Genomic DNA, 17,281 nt, shown 5'->3' on the forward strand with positions numbered 1-17,281 from the left:
CACTGCTGGACATATACACCAAGGAAACTAGAATTGAGAGACATGTGTACCCCGATGTTCATCACAGCACTGTTTACAACAGCCAGGACATGGAAGCAACCTAGATGTCCATCTGCAGATGAATGGATATGAAAGCTGTGGTACATATACACAACGGAATATTACTCGGCTATTAAAAAGAATGCCTTTGAATCAGTTCTAATGAGGTGGATGAAACTGGAGCCTATTATACAGAGTGAAGTAAGTTAGAAAGAAAAACACCAATACAGTATACTAACGCATATATATGGAATTTAGGAAGATGGTAACGATGACCCTGTATATGAGACAGCAAGAGACACAGATGTAAAGAACAGTCTTTTGCACTCTGTGGGAGAGGGCAAGGGTGGGATGATTTGAGAGAATAGCATTGAAACATGTATATTACCATATGTGAAACAGATCGCCAGTCCAGGTTCGATGCATGAGACAGGGTGATCAGGGCTGGTGCACTGGGATGACCCTGAGGGATGGGATGGGGAGGGAGGTGGGAGGTGGGTTCAGGATGGGGAACACGTGTACACCCATGGTGGATTCATATCAATGTATGGCAAAAACCACTACAATGTTGTAAAGTAACTAGCCTCCAATTAAAATAAGTAAATTTAAAAAATAAAAGCAAAAAAATAAAAAATAAATTTAAATTAAAAAAAGATGTACCCAAGAATCTACTGGTGGGAATGTAGATTGCTGGAACAATTTATAGTAGATATTAAGAAATCTAAAATCTAAATTTTATAAATTAGATTTTTTTTTTGAGAATTTAATGATTTGGGAAAATGCTCAGGATGTAAAATTAAATGAAAGGAGCAGGAATCAAGATTTAATTTTGTCGTTAAATTCTTCCAAAAAAATCCAATTTTAATAGTTGTCTTTCATTCCATTATATGGATTTCCCTTATATATATGTTTAATCCTTCTTTTGGGCTTCCCTGGTGGCTCAGTCAGTGAAGAATCCGCCTGCAATGCAGGAGACCTGGGTTCGATCCCTGGGTTGGGAAGATCCACTGGAGGAGGGCATGGCAACCCACTCCAGTATTCTTGCGGGGAGAATCCCCATGGACAGAGGAGCCTGGCGGGCTGCAGTCCACGGGGTCACAGAGAGTCGGACAAGACTGAGCAACTAAGCATAGCACAATCCTTCTTTTATTACTGGACACTTTGCTTGTCCCAATTTTTCACTATTAGAAGTAATCTTCAATGAAAGACAGTATATTTTTATTTAATTTTGTTTAGATTTCTGGGTTTATTTATAATATATATATATTTCTGGGTTTATAGATTTATAAAAGAATGAGCAGACTAGATTAAAGATATAGATCTCTGATTTGTTGGATCTATTGCCAAATCTTTTGCGAAATGTGTGTATACACTCACATATATTATACTTCTGACTTTGTAAAATTTATGAAATTACTAGAAAGTATAGAAAAAAGACTACCAGGAAATATATTAAAGCTTTAAAAATAGTTTTTCATGTGGTGGTGCTTTGAGTGATATTTATTTTCTTTATATTTTCTCTCTATATATTTTCTGCAATGATCATATATTGTTTTATAATTTAAAAATAAATTAAGTTGAAAATAAAGAATAGGTCTTCTGGGAAACCCCCTGTGGTCCAGAGGTCAGGACTCCTCAATTTCATTGCCAAGGGCGCAGGTTAGATCCCTGGTCAGGGAACTGAAATCCCTGGAAGCCTCATTTGGGGGCCAAAAAAACAAAGAAAGAATATGCTAAGCTGCTGCTTTGCTGTTTAGAGTGTCAACATCAAAGGAGATTGTTTTTTTTTTTTTTTTTTCCCTCTATGCCATGCAGCTTATGGAATCTTAGTTCCCCAACCAGGGATTGAACCCTGGCCCTGGAAATGAAAGTGCTGAGTCCTAACCTCTGGACCTCCAGGGAATTCCCAAAGGAGAAATTTTAATGTTGCTTTTTTATCTAAGAAGAATAAGCACACAGTAGATGGATCCTTTAAGGTTAGACATGTTTTACTGAATTTGTTTAGAGGTATTTTCTCCTTTTTTCCTAGTAATTTGAGTGAGTGAAAATCACTCAGTTGTGTCTGACTCTTTGCGACCCCATGGATTGTAGCCCACCAGGCTCTCCTCTGTCTGTGGGATTCTCCAGGCAAGAGTAATGAAGTGGGTTGCCATTCCCTTGTCCAGGGGATCTTCCCAAACCAGGGATTGAACCCAGCTCTCCTGTTTTATCTTCTTTTAGTTTTGCTTCCTTTTGGTCTTTACCCTACTGGGGTCTTTGGGAACTGGTGTATGTGTAACAGCATCTGCCATACCTCTTCACTTTAGCTTAAGCTGGATTTGAAGAGCCAAGACAGGAAAACACTTCAGGAGACCTGAGAGTCTCACAGAGAAATAAATTAGAGCTGGTGTTTCTTTTAGCTTTGCTTTCCTGTTCTTTATTATTTATTTTTTTTAAAAAGGTAATCTCTCCTTTTATCAACCTTCATCATGAACAGCATTTCATACTGTAAGGAAGTGAAATCACTGAAGGCAAATAACCTTATGAATCTGCTGAGTATGAAGAGAGTAATTTAGACCTTGCTTAATGGAATCTAGTAAACTGAAATAAAAATTCTGGGTCTTTTTTCCCCCCCAGTGGTATTTATTGTAACTGTTAAAAATAAGAGCACCACATGGCTTCAATTCTCACATTCAATAGCTGGATTGTAGTATTAATATAACCTTTGGATGGTTCTAGGGTCATGTCATCATTTCCAGGGTAATCCTCTTAAAATATGAGTACATATTTGTTTCTAGAGGCAAAAGTTGAAATGATTGTGGAGTGCATGGATGGGTTCATGAAACTGACTCTTATACTGATCATTATAAGGGGTCCCAGTAACTTATTTCATATTTCATAGACTCTGTACCCTGGGATAGATTAATTTGAGAGATGCATTGCAGAATGTTAGATAAGGAGAGAGAGTGTGGAAAACATGTTCTATAAACCAAAATAGTGTTGGTTACAAAACACCAACAAAAGCAAACTCCTAAGTCAGCAATATACAGTTGGGGATTTGGAGATGCAGGGATGGGAATGAAGGGTTTGGGCTGCGTTTAGAAGTGAAAAGGCAGACTGGTGGGAGCACTTTGAGCTGTTTTGCCCCAGGCTGTTGTGAATTAGTGTCCTTTCCAAACGTAGAAACAAATGTGGTCTGCCACAAGATTCTGCCTCTGATTCTGCTCTTCCTCATTTGAGGTAATAATACTGTTAGATAGTTACCTACGACCCAAATCATAGTTTTAAGTAAATCTGTATTTTGTTAAATATCTGCCTGTATACTATCTATATCTACTTGAAAAGTGATACTCAGTCTGATACTCAGTCTGAAGTAGAGTTTGGCAAACAGTGATCAAGTTTGGCCTGTTGCATGGGTGTTTTTCTGTTTTGGGGTTGGTTTGTGTTTGAAGATCACCAGCTAAAAATAGTTTAAACATTTTTTTTTTATTTTTTCTTTGGCCGTGAAGCATGTAGGATCTTAGTTCCCTGACCAGGGATCGAACCCACACCGCCTGCATTGGAAGGTGAAGTCTTGAAAAAAGATGAGGGAGCATGTGTATATGTATTCTTCAAAGCTGAGAATACTTACTCTCTGGCCCTTTACATATGAAATTTGCCAACTCCTGGTCTAAAGCAGTGGTTTCAGTGTCTCAAAATGTGTGTGTGCTCAGTCGTGTCTGACTCTTCATGACCCCATGGGCTGCAACCCCCCAGGCTCCTCTGCCGCTGGGATTACCACCACCAGGGAATACTGGAGTGGGTTGCCATTTCCTTCTCCAGGGGATCTTCCCAGCCTGGGGACCAAACCTATGTCTCCTGCAGCTCCTGCAGGAGCTGGTTCTTTACCACTGAGCCAGCTGGGAAGCCCTTAGTCTCTCAAGGCACGTTTGATTGTGAGTCTTGGGGTGGAGGGGATGGGAGCGCCACTGGCAGTCTGTAGGTGGAGGCCAGAGAGGCTGTTCCGCCTCCTCAAAGGCACACAGTGACCTCTCAGGACAAAGATCTAACTGATCCAAGGTGTTGACAAAGACTCCTTCCTTCTCAAACTTTAGTTGGGCACCTCTAAGCTGCTTTCTAGATTGGGCCTCTGCCTTGGCTCCCATCCTGTCATTGGCCTGCCTGACCTAGTTTTAGCAAGAATTCTGTTGCATCTGTTTAGTGAAAGTTCCCCCATTTTTCCTACCCGATCACCCTAATGTCTGATCAAATGCCTTATCCCCTACCCTGGATGTCTAATTACCCCTGGCCTGTGTTCAGGAGTTAGGTCAGTCTAGTAAGAATTGCCCTACCCTTTAAAAACTTAAAAAAAAAAAAAATTATTTGGCTGCCTTGGGTCTTGGTTGTGATGCGTGGGCTTCTCTCTGTGGCCCTCGGGCTGCAGAGCGCCTGGGCTCAGGAGTTGTGGCATGTAGCTTAGTTACCCCCAGCGACATGTGGGATCTTAGTTCTTCAACCAGGGATGAAACCCTTATTCCCTGCATTGGAAGGCAGAATTCCTAACCACTGAACTACCGGGGAAGTCCCAAGAATCCCCCAACCCTGGATGTAATTTTTCGTCTGCTGACTCCCTCATGTTTTTTGTTAGTGTAAATTCCCAGCTCTTTGCTGTGTTTAGCTGCTGCTGCTAAGTCGCTTCATTCGTGTCTGACTCTGTGCGACCCCATAGACAGCAGCCCACCAGGCTCCGGCGTCCCTGGGATTCTCCAGGCAAGAACACTGGAGTGGGCACACTGAGTGCCATTTCCTTCTCCAATGCATGAGAGTGAAAAGTGAAAGTGAAGTCTCTCAGTCCTGTCTGACTCTCAGCGACCCCATGGACTGCAGCCTACCAGGCTCCTCCGTCCATGGGGTTTTCCAGGCGAGAGTACTGGAGTGGGGTGCCATTGCCTTCTCCGTGTTTAGAGTTGAACCTGATCTCTGTCTCCTGTTTGAATAGTCTACATCCATTGCAATAATCCTGAATAAAATCTTCCTCATCGGTGTAACAAGTGTTGGAATAGTTTTCCTTTCATAATATCAGTAGTGTGGAGCTAACGCAGTGTAACACTGTACAGTGTAGAGTCGTGTTTTAGCTAAACCCTGAGCTTATTTGGTAACATTTGGCACCTACGTGAATTCAGGGGCCAGCTCTGCAAGTGGGCTCTGCAGCCGTCCCCTTCCCCTGGTGTTTGGCGCTGGCTCTGTTCCTTTATGGGTGAAATAGTTTGACTCTGTCTAAGGGAATTTCGTTTCAGCCTTCCTTCCTCTCCAGTATTTTAAACACTGAATTATAGTTGACAAACAATATCAGTTTCAGGTCTACAACATAGTGACTTGGTACTTTTATACATTGCAAAATGACCAACAGGATAACTCTAGTTACCATCTGTCAGATACAGAGTTATTACAAAGTATTGTTGACTATATTCCCTGTGCTTTACCTTATATTCCTGTGACTCCCCAGCATTTTTCTGTCTGTTAGAATCTTCATTAAAAAATGAAACCTTGCAATCTTCAAAGTAAAACAGTGAAAGTCAAATTGTATGGACTTGTTGAAACAGCTCAGGCCACACTGTAACTGCTGTCCAAGTAATAGCTGTTAATAATAGTGTATATTTTGATCTTGGAGTTAATGACCTAATCTAGTCAAATATATTTTTCAGGGATTCAAGAAAATATGTTCAGACATTTCAGAAAGAAAAGTTTAAGCATGATTTTTGGAAATGTCTTAAATCAAGAGAAGGCTAGATGATACCCACCATAGACAGCCACCGCTTCCCCTCATGTTTAAGGTATTTTTTGCTGACAAAAGTTGCCGACGCATTGACGTACTGCTGCCTGGGAGCCTGTCAGGGATGTTGGTTAAAATGGCACTTGGTTAAGTAAGTTTTGCTGTGGAAATACTGAATTGTTGAGGAGCATAAGAATGAAGCTCCCTATGGAGTTTAGTTTTGGAGAGGACAGCAAAATACATGATGCTTGAATTTTGGTGATACTAGCTCTAATAAAGGCTATATGAACACCCACATTTAGATAAATTGGTTGAGTAACTTGGCCATTTATGAAGGGGGCAGTTTTCCTTCATTTTGTTCAACAGACATGAGTTCAGGTGATCAGACATTTTTTTGTTAGTGTAGTTATGCTATATAGATGTGTAGAAACATTTCCAAATGAAATTTGCTTTCCTAAATTATCAAAGGAGATTCCTAAAGCTTTATCTTCATATTTTATGTGTGTGTGTGCTCTGTTGTGTCTGACTCTGCAACCCCAAGGGCTGTAGCCCATCGGGCTCCACTGTGCATGGGACCTTCCTGGCAAGAATACTGGAGTAGGTTGCCATTTACACCTCCCGGGGATCTTCCCCACCCAGGGATCAACCTGAATTTTTCTGCATTGCAGGCAGATTCTTTTACCACTGAGCCACTGGGGAAGCCCTTGTATTTTATGATACTAAGCTAATTTTTTTATATGAGTATTTCTGATCAAGTGCACTTGTGTTAATATGTATGTACACATATAAAAGAATGTAATGGGGTCGCAAAGAGTCGGACATGACTAAGCGATTGAACTGAACTGAATTATGGTACAGAAAACACATTGAGGAAAGAGATTATGGATGGCTCTTCCCAAATAAAAATACAGCTTCCTTCTCTGAAAATAGTGTTCTTTAAGCACAGCAGAAAATCTGAGCAGCATTCTGCCAGTAGCTTTTTTAAAGGGTTGAGACACATGGTTCCATTGATCCCTGATAGGGTTATTTATGTGGCTGGTTTTCTACATGAGGGGAAGAAAGTTTGATTAATTACCGTTAACTGTGACATATCCTGTGGGTAATGAATTTTTTGTGTTCTCTCCCCTTTTCAAATAAATTGGTGGCTATGTAATAGGTTCTGGTAAAGCGGTCTGCCGGAACACAGTGGAAAATGAATGCAGCCTTTGCAAGAGCGTTGGATGGCAGTGTTGTCAAGTGCTTAGGTGGAGCCTGAGAGATGGGGTGTCCTGCCGCTGTCTGCAGGATCTGAACCTTCACGTCATTTTCTTGGGGGAGTGTATGTGGGTCCTGGTGGTGTCTTTGCATTCCAGAGGTGGCTTTTTAGGCTTGGAGCTGCAGTCTGTTGCCATGAATATACTGTGCTATGCTTAGTCACTCAGTTGCGTCTGACTCTTTGCGACCCCATGGACTGTAACACGCCAGGCTCCTCTGTCCATGGGGATTCTCCAGACAAGAATACTGGAGTGGGTTGCTATGCCCTCCTCCAGGGGATCTTCACAACCCAGGGATCACATTGAGGTCTGCCCCACTGCAGGCAGATTCTTTACCATCTGAACCACCAGGGAAGCCCATGAATACCAGGGTGAATTTGAAGCCCATCCGAGATTAAACCTGCGACTTTGATTTCATTAATTCCCTCTCTTGATTCTTGTCACTCAGGGTAACATTGCTGCTGTTCATTAAATTAGTGCTTCCTCATTTGGAGTAACAATATAATTTGATATACTTCTGCACATTTTTTTTTCTCATTTGATTCCTTTAAATCAGTAGGTAAATGAAAGTGAAAGCCTCTCAATCGTGTCTGACTCTGCAACTCAATGGACATGGACTCTAGCCGGCCAGGCTTCCCTGTTCATGGGATTCTCCAGGCAAGAATACTGGAGTGGGTAGCCATTCCCTTCTCCAGGGCATCTTCGTGACCCAGGGGTCAAACCCGGGTCTCCTGCATTACTTTACCATCTGAGCCACCAGGGAAGCCCCGTATAGTAGGTAGGCATGTGTCAATTGTGATAAAGTAAGTTTTTAGTGACTTCCTCAAGCAAATAGTGTATGACAGCCTGAAGCTCAGACCCAGGCCTTTTCAGCCCATACTGTTGCTCCTCCTCTGTGCCACATGCTTTTTTATATATTGTTGGATTTGATTTCCTAATATTTTGTTAAGGACTTTCGTGCCTATGTCCATGAAGATGTTGGTCTATAGCTTTCCTTTCTTACAATGTTTTTGTATGGTTTTAATATTAGGGTAATGCTGGCTCCATGGAATAAGTTAGAAAGTTTTCTCTCTGCTTCTGTCTTCTGGAAGAGATAGGAGAGAATTGGTATAGTTTCCTCCTTAAATGTTTGGTAGACTCTACCAATGAACCCATCTGGGCCTGGTATTTCTGTTTTGGAAGGTAATTAATTATTGATTCTATTTCTTTAATGGATATATGTCTATTTTTCCTTGTATGAGTTTTGGTAGATTGTGTCTTTCAAGATAGTGGTCCCTTTTATCCAGGTTATCAAATTTGTGGGCTTTGAGTTGTCCATAATATTCCTTTATTATCCATTTAAGTTCATGGAATCAGTAGTAATGGCCCCATTTTCCTTTCTAATATTGTTAACTTGTGCCTTCTATCTTTTTTAATCTGGCTAAGAGTTCCTCAATTTTAGAGATGTTTTCAAAGACAGCTTTTGGTTTCATTGATTTTCCTCTATTGATTTTCTGTTTTCAATTTCATTGATTTTCACTCCAATTTTTATTATTTTTTGCTTCTGCTTATTTTGGATTTAATTTGCTCTTCTTTTTATAGTTTCCTAGGTGGAAGCTTATATTATTGATTTTAGATCTTTCTTTTCTAATATATGCATTCAGTGCTATAAATTTTTCTCTAATCACTGCACTCTGCATCTCGCAAATTTTGTTAAGTTCTATTTTTGTTTTCATTTAAAGTATTTTAAAGTTTCTCTTGAGATTTCTTATTTGACTTATGTTTTATTTAGAAGTGTTTAATTGGTCATATTATTCTTTGTTCATAAGCACTATTGTACATTGTTTCGAGATACTACTAGAGAGGTTTGTGCTCACTAATAAAAATTGTATACATTGGGCTTCTAATGGTAAAGGAAGGTGGAATGGGAGAAAGAAAGGAAGCAGTGACCATTGAGTTATTTTTTCATCCTCTGGTTAACTTTGCTTATTTTCAAAATGGATTTGAAGCTGATAATAAAGCATATGTATACAATTGAACCATTGTTAAAAGGATAAAAGGAAAGAGGAGAGTGAAAAAAATAAAAAACTGGCTTAAAACTCAACATTTAGAAAACTAGGATGATGGCATCCAGTCCCATCACCTCATGGCAAATAGAAGGGGAAAAAGTGGAAACAATGACAGATTTTATTTTTCTGGGCTCCAAAATCACTGTGGGCAGTGACTGCAGCTATGAAGGTAAAAGATGCTTGCTCCTTGGAAGGAAAGCTATGACAAACCTCAACAGCATATTACAAAGCGGAGATATCACTTTGCCAACAAAGGTCATTATAGTCAAAGCTATGGTTTTTCCTGTAGTCTTGTGTGGATATGATAGTTGGATCATAAAGAAGACTGAGCCTTAAAGAAGTGGTGCTTTTGAATTGTGGAGAAGACTCTTGAGAGTCCCTTGGACTGCAAGGAGATCAAACCAGTCAATCCTAAAGGAAATCAACCCTGAATATTCCTTGGAAGGACTGATGCTGAAGCTGAAGCTCCAACACTTTGGCCACCTAATGCAAAGAGCCGACTCGTTGGAAAAGACCCTGATTCTGGGAAAGATTGAGGGCAGAAGGAGAAGGGGGCGACAAGAGGATGAGATGGTTGGATGGCATCTCCGACTCAGTGGACATGAGTTTGAACAAACTCTGGGAGATAGTGAAGGACAGGGACACCTGGTGTGCTGCAGTCCAGGGGGTCACAAAGAGCCAGACACGTCTTAGTGGCTGAACAACAACAAATATGATAAAATGGAGGAAACAATTGCACCACAAACTAGTTCTCTCAAGTATTAGTAATTTTCCCTGATCTGAGAAAGGAACTGAACAGTAGAAAACTTTAGATTAAGGTTTCTTTTAGGTGCCATGATTTCAAATCATTGACTGAAAGCTGAGCTGATGATTTTGCAATGAAAGCATTGCACAGAGGTGGACAGCAGTTATGTTTGTAGACAGGCTGCTTATTTTCCATACAGATTGGTAATATGACATTCATTTTTATTTTCCTGTTACTTATATTCTATCTTGTCCTAAAAAAATGAGAGGTTAATAGAAATACAGGGGAAAAAATAAAATTGTGAAGGTGAAACTAAGGGGATAGAATAAGTTAAAGGCTGCAGAAATGAGTTAACAAGGCCTGTCCCTGTAATTGAGTATGGGCCATAAATTTGCACCTGAGCTTCAGAGGAACAACTGGTTCAAATTAAGGGGTGCCACAGATCAAAACATCACACTGATCTAAGAGCAGGTCTCCTGAGGGAGAGCCTTCAAGAAACTGGAGTTGGGGTCTGGGTTCATGGTGTTTGCAGACCTCAGCTGCAGGAGTCTTCTGCCATCAGTGTGATGCAGTTTTGTTTACTTTTTCTTACTTCTCTGCTTTTTCTCCCAGATCAGGTACTTGAGAAAGTCTAAAGGCTGACTGCTCACACTGGAGATTTGGGAGAAGATGGCGCGGGTGGAACATGTATGTGTGTGTTCAGTCACTCGGTCATGTCTGACTCTCTTTACCACATGGACTGTAGCCCACCAGGCTCCTCTGTCCATGGGATTCTCCAGGCAAGAATACTGGAGTGGGTTGCCATTTCCTTCTCCAGGGGATCTTTCCTACCCAGGGATCAAACCCACATCTCCTTCATTGGCAGGAGTATTCTTTACCACTATGCCACCTGGTTAGCCCATAGGTCCCCCTAAACACCTGAGTGCAATCATTTCAAGTTATGTAGTGTCTTTAAGGTTTAGAAACATACCGTTTAGGGAATTCGCTGGTGGTCCAGTGGTTAGGACTCTGTGCCTTCACTGCTGAGGGTCCTGATTCAATCACTGGTTGGTAAACTCAGATCCCACAAGCCACACAGCGTGGCCAAAAAAAGTACTGTTTATCTCGGAAGCTTTTTAGGAAATGAGGCCTGAGAGGAATTACTCCTACAGGTCCTTGTGAAGAGTGCACTGGGTAACAGGGAAGACAGCATTCTCTCAGTAACAGCCTTTTGATAGCTACAATAGTGATTTTCATATGGCTGATACTTGTGATGCTACTGAGTTCAAGCCAAGTACGTGATGCCAGAATACAGCTTGGTAGAAGTGATTTTTTCAGGAGATAAAGCAGTGAAGTTGAAGTATGAAGCTCTGAGGCTTAGGGTTGATTTAGAGGCATAATGTAAGCCACAGTAGAAGTTTTTTTCTTTTTTAAATTGAGGTAAAATTCACACAACATACAGTTAACCATTTTAAAATGTGCAATTCAGTGGCATTTAGGATATTCACAGTGTGTGCAATTACCATCTCTTTTTAGTTTCAAAACTTTATCACTCCCAAACACTTCATATCCATTAAGTAATCACACTCCGTTTCCCTCTTCTCCTCTTTCCCTGATCACCATAAATTTGCCTACTGTCACTTTGGATTTACCTCTTCTGGCTATTTCAGACAAAAAGCATACAATAAGTAGCTTTTTGTTTCTTCTTTCATTTGACAAAATGTTTTCAAAGTGCATCCAAATGATCAATATTTCTTTCCTTTTTATGGCTGAATAATAGTCCATCGTATGTACATATCACAATTTGTTTACCCATTCCTCTGTTTGTAGACATTTGGAGTGTTCATAGCTTTTGGCTGTTGTGAATTTTGCTGATATAAAGATTTGTGAACAAGTATTTGAGTATTTTTTTTTCAGTTCTTTTGGATATATACCCGATAATGGAATTACTGGGTTATATGGTAATTCCATGTATTACTTTTTGAGGAACAAGCCTTTTTTCACAGTAGTTACATTGTTTAACATTTTCAATGGAGTATATGAGAATTCCTACTTCTCCACTTCTTAAACAGCATTTGTTATTTTCTGTTTTCTTAAAAAAATTTTTTTTTTTTGTTTTTTGTTATAACCATCCTACTGGGTAGAGAGTGGTATCTCACTGTGATTTCCATTTGTATTTCCTTGATAACTAATGATGTTAGATACCTTTTCTGCATTCCTGTTAGCCAACTGAATACCTGTTCTGAAGAAATGTCTAGTCTAGCTTCTTTCTCCATTTTGCAAAATTGGGTTGTTTATTTTGTTGTTGAATTGTAGGATCTCCTTATATTTTTGGAACATGAACATTAGATTTGGAACATTAGATTGTCCAGTTTTCAATAAAAAAAAATTACAAAGCATACAAAGAAACAGGAAAGTCTAAACCACTGATAAAGAAGAAAGAAACTAATAGGACTCATCCATGAAGAAGCCCAGAGATTAGACTTAGGAGCTAAGTCTATACATTTACTGTCTTAAATATTCTAAAAGAGCTGAAAGAAACCATGAATAAACAACTAAAGGTAGTCAGGAGAATGGTGTAAAGTCAAGTAGGGAATAACAGTACAGAGATAGGAGCTATAAAAAGGAACCAAGTTGATATGCTGGAGCTGAGTTATAATAGCTGAAATTAAAAACAAACAAAGGAAAAACTAAAGGGCTTCAGCAGGTGATTTTATTAGGCAGAAGAGAGAATCAGCAATTGTGAAGCTAGGACAATTATAATTACTCAGTCTGAGGTGTTGGAGAAGGCAATGGCACCCCACTCCAGTACTCTTGCCTGGAAAATCCCATGGATGGAGGAGCCTGGTGGGCTGCAGTCCATGGGGTCACGAAGAGTCGGACACGACTGAGCGCCTTCATTTTCACTTTTCACTTTCATGCATTGGAGAGGGAAATGGCAACCCACTCCAATGTTCTTGCCTGGGGAATCCCAGGGACGGGGGAGCCTGGTGGGCTGCCTTCTCTGGGGTTGCACAGAGTCGGACAAGACTGAAGCGACTTAGCAGCAGCAGCAGCAGTCTGAGGTGTAGAAAGCAAAAAGAGTGAAGAAAAAGGGGCAGAGCCTGAGTGACCTGTAGGACACCATCAAGTTTCACAGTGTATGCATTATGGGAGTCTCAGAAGGAGAAGAAAGAAAGAAAAGGGTTCAAAAGGTTATTTGAAGAAACAAGTCTGTTAACTTCCCAAACTTTATGAAAGATATTAATTTATATAACCGAGAAGCCTAATGAACTCCAAGTAGAATAAACACAAAGAAATCTACTCCTGGATACATTATAATTAAATTGTTGGAAGCCAGAGAGAGAGAGCTTTGTAAATATCAAGAGAGAATAAACTTGTCACATCCAAGGGCTTGTCAGTAAGATAAATTGCCAGTTTCTCATCAAGATCATGGAGGCCAGAAGTCAGCAGGATGATATATTTGAAATGCTGAAAGAAAAGAGTTGTCAGCCAAGAATTCCGTATTTGGCAAAGTTATACTTCAAAAGTAAGGGAGGAATAAAGAGATTTTTAGATAAATGAAAGCTAAAGGAGTTCATTGCTAGACTTGCTAGACTTGCCCTGCAAGAAATGCTAAAGAGAGTCCTTCAGCCTGAAACAAAGGGACACTAGGCAATAATTAAAAGCCATATGAAGAAATAAAGGTCACTGGTAGGAACTTTCCTGGTGGTCCAGTGGTTAAGAATATGCCTTGAAATGCAGGGGACATGGGTTCAGTCCTGGGTTGGGAAACTAAGATCCCACATGCCACAGAGCAACTGTGTCACAGCTAATGAGCTGCATGCCGCAACTGGGATGTGTGCTGCAGTGAAGGACCCCACAGGATGCAGTGAAGAGCTGTGTGCCACAGTGAAGACCTGATGCAGCCAGTAAAGTAAAATAAATTCATTTAAAAAGGATCACTGATAAAGGTGACTATAGATCAACACAAAATCAGTATCATTGTAACTTTGTTGTCTCTGTCTCTCTTACATGATTTAAAAGACAAATAATAATTTTAAGTATAAATGTGTACACAATGTACAAAATGTAATTCTTGACAATAACAACATAAACTGGGATACAGAGCTGGATAGGGACAGATTTAATGCAGGCTCCTGAAGCTAAGTTGGTGTCAGTTCGAACTAGTTTGTTATAAACTTAGAATATTAACTATAACTCCGATGGAAACCACTAAGAAAATCAGTATAATATATCACATTAATAGAACAAAGGGTGTAAAAGTCCATATGATCATCTCAATATATGTAGAAAGAACATTTGATAAAATTCAACACCATTCACAGCAAAAAGACTCAGAAGACTAAGAATAGAAGGGCAAAAAGCATTTATGAAACACCTACAACTAATATTCTCAGTGGTAAAAGACTGGAGACTTTCTCTTTAAGATCAGGAGCAAGACAAGGATGTCTGCTTTCATCATTACTCTTCAACATTGTACTGAAAGTCCTATCCAGAGCAATTAGGCTAGGAAGAGAAATGAAAGGCATCTAAATTGGAAAGAAAGAAGTAAAGCTATCTCTATTGTAAATGACATACTTCTATATGTTAAAAAAATTCCTCAACTTTTTGCATACATGCAAGAACTACTAGAGCTAATTAAGCAAATTCAGCAAAGTTGCAGGGTACAAGATCAAAACACACAAAAAAATCAGTTATGTTCCTATATACTAGCAATGAACAGTCCTAAATGGAAATTAAGAAAGCACCCAAAGAAATAAAATACCTAGAACTACATTTAAGGATGTGAAAGACTTATGAACTGGAAACTACAGAATATTGATGAAAGAAATTAAATGAAACCTAAATAAATGGAAAGACATCTGTATTCTTTGACTGGAAGACTTAATATTGTTAAAATGGCAATATTCCTCAAAGCAATTTACAGATTCAATGTAATACCTACTCAATTTCCCATGGCCCTCTCCCCCCAAAATGGAAAAGCCAATCCTCAAATTCATGTAGGGCAAGAGGCCTTGATTAGTTAAAACACTTTTGAAAAAGAAGAGCAAATTTTGAGGACTTATACTTCCTGACTGAAAAAGTTACCACAAAGCCACAGTAATCGAGACAGTGTGGTACTACATAAGGACAGATGTATAGACAGATGGAATAGAATTGAAGAACCAGAAATAAACCCAGACATCACTGGCTAATTAATTTTCAACATGGGTCAAAAGACCATTGGATGGGGAAAGAAAAGTTTCTTCAACAAGTGATGCTGAGACAACTGGATAACCATATGCAAAGACTGAATAATGAACTTAGTATACAAAAATCAAAAGGGATTGGACCTAAAGGTAAGAATGAAAACTCTGTATCTACTTTAAGAAGCCATAGATCTTCATGATCTTGGGTTTTGCAGTGGCTTCTTAGAATTGACATGAAAAGCATAAGCAACAAAAGGAAAAAAGTAGATAGATTAGACTTCAAAATAATTTTTAAAAATGTCTGTTAAAGGATATTATTAAGAAAGTGAAAACACAACCCACAGAATGGAAGAAAGCATTCACAAGTCATATACCTGATAAGATACAAACGTGTAAGTTTTGTGAATTGACGTTCACATCACCAAATTTCCTGCTTAATCCAGCTTCCATTTTCTCTGCGAAGTGTAGTTTCTGCTGTCCACAGTGTGCTGAGTTGTAGTAGCAGCTGTTGGCCACTTATAAATAGTCTGTGCTTTTGTGTTTCCTTCAGTTGAATTTTATGTTTCACTTCAGTTAGCTGTGTGTATGTATGTTTGTGCAAATTTTACTTAATATTGTAATTAATTTAGTTAGGTAATATATCGGCTTCCCTGGTGGATCAGCTGGTAAAGAATCTGCAGTGTGGGAGACCTGGGTCTGATTCCTAGGTTGGAAAGATACCATGGAGAAGGGAACGGCTACCCACTCCAGTATTCTGGCCTGGAGGATTCCATGGACTGTATAGTTCATGGGGTCTCAAAGAGTCAGACACGACTGAGCGACTTTCACTTCACTAAGTATTATATAAAGCACTTAAATATGGGTGAAAAGATATTTTTGAGAAAATAAATCATAATACTTAGGAAAAACTTGAGAATGAATCAACATTTAACCTACATTAAAGAAACCCAAAACTGGAGAAGTATAACAATGCACTGTGGGGGTGGTTTATGTGAGAAACAAGCTTTATATACCAGTCAACAAAGTCCTATACACAAAGAAAACACCTTGGTTTTACATCAAAAATTGGTTTGCTTATAAGTGTTTATTTAGTTTAAGTGATTCCTTTTGTTTGACAACTCTTTCATAATTAACTGTCCAGTTTGGGGTAAAGAGAAGTTTTTGCTGTGTCTATTACTCCAGAGACAGAACACTGCAACTCTACATCAGTTTAGCTGCAAGGCATTTTGTTATATTTCTGTGATAGATTTCAGGACTTGTTGACTTTGGTAGCTCTGCATTGTCATCAAGGAGCTCTCTCTTTCCCACCATCTTTAACGTGTTTGCTTCTAGGTGGCCCCTCTCTAAATTGCAAAGTAGCTACAATAATTGTCCAGAAGTAGAGAGATTTCTAGTCATTATTCTGCCTTCTGTGTAAGAACGAGGAAGCCTACCCCAGAACCTCCAAAGCAGATTTCCCCCATGTCTCATTGGTTAATGGTGGGTCACCTACCTACCCTTAAACCAGTGCTATCAAGGAGCATGGGACCATCATGACTGGCTTTGACCCTGAGACGGTGTTAGCCCTGAGACCATAGAGCCAGGGGAGATACTCAAAATCAAGTTCTTCCCACAAAAATTATGGGTGTAGTGGTGTTGGAAAAGAACCAGTAGTTCTAGAGGGACAGCAAATCTTTTGTGTAATCTTCCTTAAATATTTCCACAAACTAAGCTTTTTATAACAACCAAGCAGTAGAGAATTCAAGTTTATTCTCTTTGTGGTCATCAACAGCTGTTCAAAACTACTGATCAAGAATATACCCAACATATCATCTGAGTAGATGGCAGATTGCTCGCCCTTTCTCAAAGCTGGTAAGAAGTCTGGGAATCACACCTGAATAGAAGCCCACCACATCTTTGTGTGAAAGAGGTAAACTCTGTTAGCTAAAGATATGGTTGCCCTGGATGTTTTTCTCTCGTTTTGCCTTCTGTTTGGAGATTTCTTTCCTATTTCATGTGATTTTGGTAAGGACAGTAGTCATTGATCCATGATCTCCTTGTTCCTTGCCTCCTATTCCTCGCTACAGAAGGAAGCATGTGACTGAGGCAGGCTAGGAGAGATCCTTGTCTCCTAGGCTACCCCATCTTCCTGGGAATGGTGAGGTGTTCAGGAGAAGGTGTAGATAGAATCAAACCACGAGACTCCTCCCCAGGACTTTTATGTTACAACTTGTGGGCAGGACATTCATGTTTTTGAGAGATAAGTGCAGGACAAACAATAGCCTGGAGCTTGTTTCCTGGGTCACTTGAAAGGC

General features: G+C 39.7%; 1 protein-coding gene across 2 annotated transcripts in view; it reads left to right on the forward strand.

Annotated features, from left to right (window-relative positions):
- The window catches only part of FHIP1A (FHF complex subunit HOOK interacting protein 1A), a 292,970-nt gene that overhangs the window by 85,669 nt on the left and 190,020 nt on the right, over positions 1-17,281 (forward strand). The window contains exon 3 of one of the 2 annotated variants that reach the window (XM_061142495.1): positions 16,759-16,896. The exons of the other annotated variant lie outside the window; for it this stretch is intronic. The gene's annotated coding sequence lies outside the window, so the exon portion shown is untranslated. The remainder of the gene's footprint in view (positions 1-16,758; positions 16,897-17,281) is intronic. 2 annotated transcript variants of the gene reach the window in all.

This window comes from Dama dama, chromosome 5 (genome assembly GCF_033118175.1).
Source record: "Dama dama isolate Ldn47 chromosome 5, ASM3311817v1, whole genome shotgun sequence".
In the NCBI taxonomy this organism is placed as follows: Eukaryota; Metazoa; Chordata; class Mammalia; order Artiodactyla; family Cervidae; genus Dama; species Dama dama.